Source organism: Phalaenopsis equestris, unplaced genomic scaffold, assembly GCF_001263595.1.
Source record: "Phalaenopsis equestris unplaced genomic scaffold, ASM126359v1 Scaffold000345, whole genome shotgun sequence".
Classification (NCBI taxonomy): domain Eukaryota; kingdom Viridiplantae; phylum Streptophyta; class Magnoliopsida; order Asparagales; family Orchidaceae; genus Phalaenopsis; species Phalaenopsis equestris.
Genome location: NW_018164787.1, coordinates 262,626 through 271,049, shown reverse-complemented (window position 1 = coordinate 271,049; position 8,424 = coordinate 262,626).

Here is an 8,424-nt window from a genome sequence, read left to right as displayed (position 1 = left end):
CTCGAAATAATAAAATCCTCTGTAGCTCCGTGGGCGTAGGCAATTTGTCGAACCGCGTAAATCTTGTGTCGTCTTTTTCTGATGTAATTTCTGATCTATTTTTTATTTTATTGCGGTCATTTTTTCATAACAAATGTGTTTCTGATGTACATTATATATGTAAATGTTTACTTATTTATTTATTTTTCTGGCATGGTGTAGATGAGCATGATGTGTTGATAATGGCTGTTAAGAATAAACTGCGCTTCTGATGGACTTATTAATCACATCTTATGGCCCGTTTAGTTGCTTATAGACGGCCCATCAGGTTGTTCGCAGATGAAAAATCTGTTTTAGAATTATGAAATTTTAATTTCAAGGCCAGAAAAATTTCATTTTCACCCACATAAATAATTGAAAATGAAAGCACAACCAAATATGTTAAAATTATCTAAATAAAATATGAGCTCAAGATTCCCAATTAAGCTACTGCCAACCAAACATAATTAAGCTTAAGCTGACTCCATCAATTGCCCAAATCTAACCATTTTCCAAATAAATTGTCCTGATGTTCATACATACCACCCAACTCCTATGTGTTTACACATCTAACACTTAAATTTTATATTTCATCATATAAAAACATCACCTTTTCATGCATAGATAAAGCGATACATAAAAATTGAAGGTTTTGTGACACAATTGAGTGGCATGTATGTAAATTTTTCAAAATTGTTTGGAATGTATCGCGGCAGTTAGCTGGAAATTTAAAATCACATGGAGGAGAAGGAATCCATCCATTTATAGCATCCAACAAGTGTGCAGACGCTGCTTCATTATGAGCTTTGGTGTTCAAATCTCCGAGGCTGCTGCTGCAGGTTACAATCAAATGTCACTCTCCCAAAAAAGTATACCATTATTACATCTAACCCCTCTTTGTCGTTTTTCCTTCGGCTCATAATTCTTTGAAAGTAATAGTTTTTTGCATTCTACACCGTTTCTTTTTTCACTTTGGTTTTATGCACTCTATGAGACCCCCAAATGCTAAATTTCACTTCTATACTTATAAGATGGATGGAGTGACCACGTTGCATTTAACTAAAATTAGGATGACGTGGTCACTTCATCCATCATTGTAAATACATACTTACAGAATATATGATATTTTTTCTTTGCATAAGACGGTTGAAATATGAAGTTGTGTCTTTCTTCTTATTTGGTGAATGCTTTTGTGAGATTAGCTTTGTTTGATTGTTTTGTGTTGTCATCATGTCATTGTGTGGCATGAAATTAAATTACTATTTTTTACAGAAATAGACAGGGTGAAAAGGATGTCAAGAAGGTGCAATTACAATATTTTGTTCTCTATTTCACTTTATTTAATTTTTTTAACTGATTAAAGTTACAATTATATCTATTTTTTTACAGCCCAGAAGTATTATTATCAGCCGTATAAATTTGTTATATATATATATATATATCAGTCAGTACTTATCCATTAACTGAATTTAGGGGCTTACACACATATGGACAAAGCTTTCCAGCCATTTTTCTAGCTGTATCTCCTTCCACCCCAAAAATAAAGTGTGGAGTGTCTGTACATGCCCCCAAAATTGAAAATTTACAAGCATACCTCACAGTTCTTATGAGTTTACATGTCTTAACACCTAAGTTTGATATTTACATTCGTTACCCCTTGTTGCTCTAAACCCAATTCATAAAAAGGTGTACTGAAATTTCAAAAACCATTAATGTTTGAGTGCTGTGAATATAAATATTAAAGTTTGTGTGTTAGATATGTAAATAAATAAAAATTGAGTGGTATGCATGTAAATGCCCCCAAAAAGAAAACGCTGTAGTCCTGGTCAGGATGTTTGAAATCAGCTCAAATACATTGAAATCCAATCTTGAGCCAGACTCATGTATTGCTAAAATTTTGTTTTATACGATCTCAATTCCATCTGAGTATGACTCATTAACATTGATTTGAGTTTAATTTAATCCAAATTTTGCTTTTATTATGATTAATTTTCCATCTCATAAGCTTTTACTCCAAATAGATTATTTATACTCATTATACATAAATAAGTTTTACTCTGAGCTATTCTTCATTTGAATCTCTATAATTTAGGAGAAAATATTAATATTACGTACAGACACCGTATGTCTGAATGATAACATGGATCACATCAAACCGTTGTGCAAATGGCGTCGTACGATCCACGTCGTCATCCTTAAGTCCTTGGTTATTCATACATAATGTTTTCTCCTAATTCAGTCCCGGCTCGAAATTAGCTCAAAGATCGAAAGAGTCAAATTTAGCTCGTGCATGCTTAGGTCCATTCTATCTTAACCTAACTAAAAATTCAAATTTACATGTATATTAATCAAATGTTTACAACATCACATCTAAAATATAGCCATCATTATATTTGTAAAAATGAAACATATATTTTCCTGCATAAATTTATGACACCAAATGACAAATGTGTTATAAACATAAATATCAAATTTTAGGTGCTAGATATATAAATACATAAGAATTTCATGGTTTGTATTGAAATTTCTCTCATCTATGACACCTATAATAAATATAAACTCATCCTGACAACACTATCAAAAATCCTATCAAAGTAGGCATTAATAAATATTTAATAAAGTCTTACATAGTTGGTGGTTGCATTTGATTATAAAGCAGTATGGATAAAAAGAGAAATAGTGATAAAAATAGAATTGGCTGTCACTTTCATTATGGTTCTTATAGTAAAATAGGGCTACTGCTTTTCTTTAATGAACAATTATTAAGACAGATGGGTGAGTGCTTCATTTTATTTTATGATGTGTGTATGAAAGCCAATCTTAATGTGGGGTCTCAAATGAGACCTAGTTCATTCAAATATAGTTAATGATAAACACTAAATTATAATTTATATTTAAGTTTGTAGATGAGATAAATGTTATGTTATTTTGGTTTGAATGTGTGTATCTTAACCAAACTTGAACCTCTTGGATAATACTAGGGCGAGGGTAAAGATGGGAGATCCACCTTTTTTTAACCAGTTGAGGTTTGCTCTAACTTATACTTTGCGCGTGGGTTTTTAAATCTTATTTAGTTTTTAATCGAGCTCTTATGTTTCAATCCATTGTGCCCATGAGACTCCATTAATGATAAAAAGTACTCATATCGGAGTCATTTGAGCTAGTATTAAATGAGTTGAAGCATATGATAGATTAGTATAGCTTTGGGCCCACTACTGAACCCAAGTTTGAACCCAAGTTTGAACCCAAGTTCTAGTATTAAATGAGTTGAAGCATATGATAGATTATTATAGCTTTGGGCCTACTACTGAACCCAAGTTCGAACTCAAGATTAGTATAGCTTTTCTCCTAATTCTTATAAGATTTTTCTTCAATATGCCAAATGATCTACAAATATATTATAGTATAACTTATATAAGGTTTAAAGATGAATTTGCACTTGTCATTCTTAAAAGACAAATTAATCAACAACTTCATTCAATTTGAGTATCACAATTCTTATTTTAGGTTCACTTCAGAAAATCCCATGCTAATAGAAATAGGGGTCTTTTTCCCACTAAAAAGGATATTTGTATTTTAATTATCTCATAGATAATTTAGACATATATTTATGATTCTTCTTTTCTCATTTAGATGAAGAGGACGTCAAAGGCAACTTGTTCTACTCCTTTTAAACCCTTAATTTTTTCTTCTATTTTCTTTCAAATGATTTTTTTTTTATAAATGAGGAGATTTTTTCAGCACCAATTTTTTTCTCATTTATGGGAGACCAAATAAAAGATATCCACCCACTTAAGGGTCTAAAGAAGACCATAAAAAATAGAAACTATAATCTTGCAAAAAATGCTAAATTTGAGGTGTCTCCACTACTTGATAATAGATCCATTCTAACCATTAGCTTAAAGTGGTGGAGAGGGTGACCTTTTTATGATAATGAAGATTCCCTATATTTCCCCTTTAGCATACGGTAGATAAACATCTATTTTGGGTTGTTAAATTAGGTTCATGGGATGAGCCCATATTTACTCTAAAATTGAATAGACTCAAAACTGCTTGACAAAAAATAAGAACGAATGTTAAATGAGTTAGAATGTTTGTACCAATCTGATCTGTTTTTTAGCTGACTAACCCAAATCTAACCCTTGTAACCTATTTAACATAAAACATAGCAACTATTCTGATCCATTGTGGTTCAATGTTAGCGAATAATTTTTATTTGGCAATTTTCTTTGATAATTTTTGCTAGAAAACCTATTATAAAAAATAATTGGTTGAGATTCTTGACCCAAATCTGACAAGAAAATTAATCGGGTCAACTGAAACTAATTTTTTTGTGTTTGATTTAGATTAAGTTGGTGATACTCGTTATGTTGTGAACAACTTACAAACATGTAAGCATACATATTCATCAAGTAGTATGTGAACTTTAGTCAATATATCGATCCCACAAGGAACTTGTTTATTTTCCAAATTTAAAAAGTCTGTCTAATAGTCTCAAGTCTAGCTGAAAGGTTGTAGGTTTGGCAAATTTTTAAAGTCACTAAACCTAATTTTGGTAATTTATTGAAACATACGAACTAAGTTTTACGGTCTTAATTAAGTGAGCAAGCTTCCCATAAATTGGACCTACCAATTTAGCCTTATTTATGTGATTCCAATATTGTTGACAATCAGAAATAAAACTATTCCGTACCCCCATCTGGTGTTCTTAAAAAGTATTGGTGTTTCATATTATACTTAGTTCCCTAATCATGGAAAAATTCTCGTGTTTCCGTATATTCATATTCGCCTAAGTTAGTGTACATTAGGCTAATTGTTTCACTAGCCTACTCCCATAATATTATATCATAATTTATGTTAACAATATAAATAACCAGTTTATATGTAAATTACATGCAAAAGATTATAATATCAACATCTAATGATATGAAATTCAATCACAATTAAAAGATAACACCGACTTTCATTGATTACCAATTCAAGGGAGTGAGATATGTAGTCCCTACTCATTTAAAAGAAATGCGATTAAGAATTCATTCTAAAACCAAATAAAAAAGAAATTAGAACAATCTCACCAAGAAGCTCGACAAAAGTATGATAGTTTATAATGATTTCACTACGATTTCCCTCTTTGAATACACAAAATGCTCAATCTCACTCAACAACACTCGCTCACACCCCCAAAACTTTCATGGATTTCTCCTTCGAAGTGTTATGACTACTCCTGAGTATTCTCCAGTGCACCCTTCACTATGGCTTGCCCTCTCCTTCTCCCTTTCAATCTCTCTCCCTTTTTTTGCTTAATATTATGAGAATTTAAGCCTTATAATGTGAAACCTTGTGAGATAACCATTAAAAGCCAACAAAATGTAAATTTGGGTACTCGAACACGCCCATAACTGGTGCCTCCTGGTCCTCAAGTATTTGGCACCTAGAAACCTAGGACTGGCACCTCGACACCTAGAATTGGCACCTGGGCACCTAGTCCTTGGGTTCCTGGTGCCAGTCCTCTAGTTCATGGCACTCGCGCGACTAGGATTGGAACATGGGCATCTATTCAGATTTGATTTGACTCGGCTTCATCTCTTTTGCTTCCTAAGTTGCCTAGACACATGTATATTGAATATACAACCATAAATACCTTGAAATAAATGACACAAGTAATGTAAAAAATAAAAAAAAAGACCATATATTATTTTCAGCATATAATTTGGTGTATTGAGTTGAATTTTGACCCTTTTATCACAATTGATACATCTTTAATCCGATCTTGAAGGATTTGAGAGATCATGCTATCTATCAAAGGAAAAGGGGCATGTCTTTGAGTGATGGCTTATGAGTAAGATGATACTTGTGATTGTGCTTGCTAGCAAAATTCTATAATATTTTTAATTCTTTTTATCTTAAAAATGAATACATACTCACCATTATAGTGAGCAATTACGACACCTTTCTTGTAGTTCCACTGGAGTATTATCTCTATGATAAATTTGTTTATTAAATGTCGCATGGATGATTTTCATGTAATAATATCAAGGCACCTTGCATATTGATCTATAAAGAGGAACTTAGTTTCAAGCTCTCGCATTAAGCATGGTAAAGAGAATCATAAACTTAGAATCGAAATAGTAATCAATGTGCTTAAATTAACCTCATTATGGGAATTGATGCACATTTTTCTCCTTATTCTATACTAACAAATTTCTTCAAAGCATATCAAACCAAGGTAATATGTTAGCTTTGTTGACCTTTTGATTTGATTTTGTTTTTGTTAGCTTGTTTTGCCCTTTATAATGCTCAATAGGTGGAGCTTTGAACTTATGGGGCAATATTTCTGCTATGATAATTTGAATGAAGGGAGAAGTATTGATAGCATATTAAAATGAGCATTATTAGTCATATATGAGGTTATGATATTAAGACTAAGTTGATGCCTAAATTATTGGTTAGAATTGTGGTTCATGACTCCATCATGATAATATCTATTAAAGTCACTACTGAAATGACAACAAGAGGTAGTCCCTAAAAAATTATGAAAAAGCTTACTAAATAAGCATTAACAATGTAGACAATCTTGAAAGTAAATATAATTATTTTCAAAGAGCTTCAGGAATTAGGCCATGATAATATATATATATAGGGAAGAATCATTTTTACTTAAAAGTAGTGGGAATAGTTTTGTGTGCGGGTATAACCAGGAAGAAAACAATGTCTAAGATTAGTCTTAATGAGACAACGTTTTATTCATATTAAATAATAATGAGTTATGTGATAATGAAAGAATAATATGTGAAGAGTCAATCATTTGAGTCATTACTTCCCACTTGGTGGGGGATCTCCTTTTAAGGATGATCAATATAAAAGTAGAGAGAGAGAGAGAGAATATTTGATTTTAATTGATTAAACGTGTTGTCCTACATCCTTTATAAAGAAAAGGGGATTAGTTTCCTACACAAAAAAAAGAATAAAACAAACATCAAATACAACTAATCTTAATTATTACTCTCTCCATCATGAGATTCTTCATTAAATAATTCAAAAAAAAAGTTTTTTAGATTGCTAAAAAACATTTCCTTCTCAAAAGTTTGAAGATGTGATATTTATGGTTATGAGGATGAGTTGTATATCAATTATTCCAAGCGATTTAGGACGTTATCTCCATGTGAGATGTCTTAGTACTCTTGGATACATCAAGTGGCTTTCTTGTCCATCCAATCATGCCACCTTGTTGTTTATATACAATCATTTGCGATGAGGTGCACAACACATATGATAAGGCATGAATCATGCCCGCATAGATCCATCAATAATTTAATTTTATGGAAATTTTTCGCATCCCTACATGACACCACTAATGATTGTCAATAATTTTGTGCATGAAAATAATGTGATTATGAATATAAATATTCTAAACAAATTCTTTACCTATCTATCCCTTTTGCCACCAATAAATTACTATCGAACCCCTTTACTATATTAAACAATGCATGTGTTTAATGAAGAAAATGTCCCCAACTCAACAAACTAATGAAGGAACCATGTGTTCAATGGGATCCGGCCTCATAAGAAATTGATAAATAAAGAAATTATATGGCGGTAATTCAAGTTTTCTGAGAGGATCTTTGGTATTTTAGCGCTGAATGATACTTGGGTGCGGCTTAAAATCAGTTTGTGGCACATTATATTCGATTTCGAGTCAATCCGGCTTAAATTTGAATCGAACCTGATCTAGCTTGGAATCGAAATGAGCTGGTTGAAATTGAATTATTTGGATCCTCTTCAGCACGACATAGGCTCAAAATTGAAACTAACTAGATCATTAAGTTTTTAGATCCATTCCAACTCGAAACTGACTCGTTACTCGTTATATAAAATTTTATTTCGCATTATATATAATTTTTTTATAAATAAAAAATACTATGAGTCAATCTCGAGTCAGTTCGAGCCGATCCATGTATGACTCGAAATCGATTTGAAAAAAAAATTGATCTAAGATTTCAGCTCATAGCTTGACTTGTTTATTTGTATCTATCTCGATCTGAGTCAAAATTCGAATTGATTTTCGAGCGTTTAACTATCTTCGAGCTAAATTCACAGCCTTATTCCAAACTCCTTGATTAAAATAAATTTTATTTTTATAAAATTTTCAAAACTCCACAAATCTCTCTTCCTCTAAATATAAAAATTATAATAAGTATTCTGAATATTCTATAAATATTAATGTATTGGTAAAAAATGTGTTGATTGATTTTTAATGTAGTCCTACATTCTTAATAAAATTTCCTATAATAGTTTGAATTTACTTGAATTATATTTAACTGAATGAGATGATAGAATATATCTATATATATATCATCTAATAGTCTTTGGTCATTTTTTTTCATATATATATATATATATATGAGA